This window comes from Fukomys damarensis, unplaced genomic scaffold (assembly GCF_012274545.1).
Source record: "Fukomys damarensis isolate Sample0158 unplaced genomic scaffold, DMR_v1.0_HiC HiC_scaffold_33, whole genome shotgun sequence".
NCBI classification, from domain to species: Eukaryota; Metazoa; Chordata; class Mammalia; order Rodentia; family Bathyergidae; genus Fukomys; species Fukomys damarensis.
The window spans coordinates 56178644-56178917 of NW_022900945.1; the positions used below are offsets into that span (position 1 = coordinate 56178644).

Sequence of the window (274 nt, forward strand, 5' to 3'; positions counted from 1 at the left end):
GGAGGGAGGCCGCCGTCCTCGCCCACTGCCCTCCTCCTGTCTGCCCAGGACGCGGGCAGCGCGGGCAGCTCTCTGCTCCGCCCGCGCCCAGCGCCACGGAGGGTCATTGTCAGAGCCCGAGCAGCGTTTCCTTCCTGAGGAAGCCGAGCCTGTGCTGAGACAATTGTCCTGGGGGACAGCGGGCGGGGTGCCTGGCCGGCAGGGACGCGGTGCCAGAAACAGAGGGCTCCGCTTTCGCTGTGGCCCCTGCAGTTGTCACCCTCACCGATGTGTC

At 69.7% G+C, this 274-nt stretch overlaps 1 protein-coding gene across 1 annotated transcript in view; it reads left to right on the forward strand.

The window, feature by feature from the left end:
* She (Src homology 2 domain containing E) overlaps nt 1-274 on the forward strand; it is a 14425-nt gene that overhangs the window by 10625 nt on the left and 3526 nt on the right.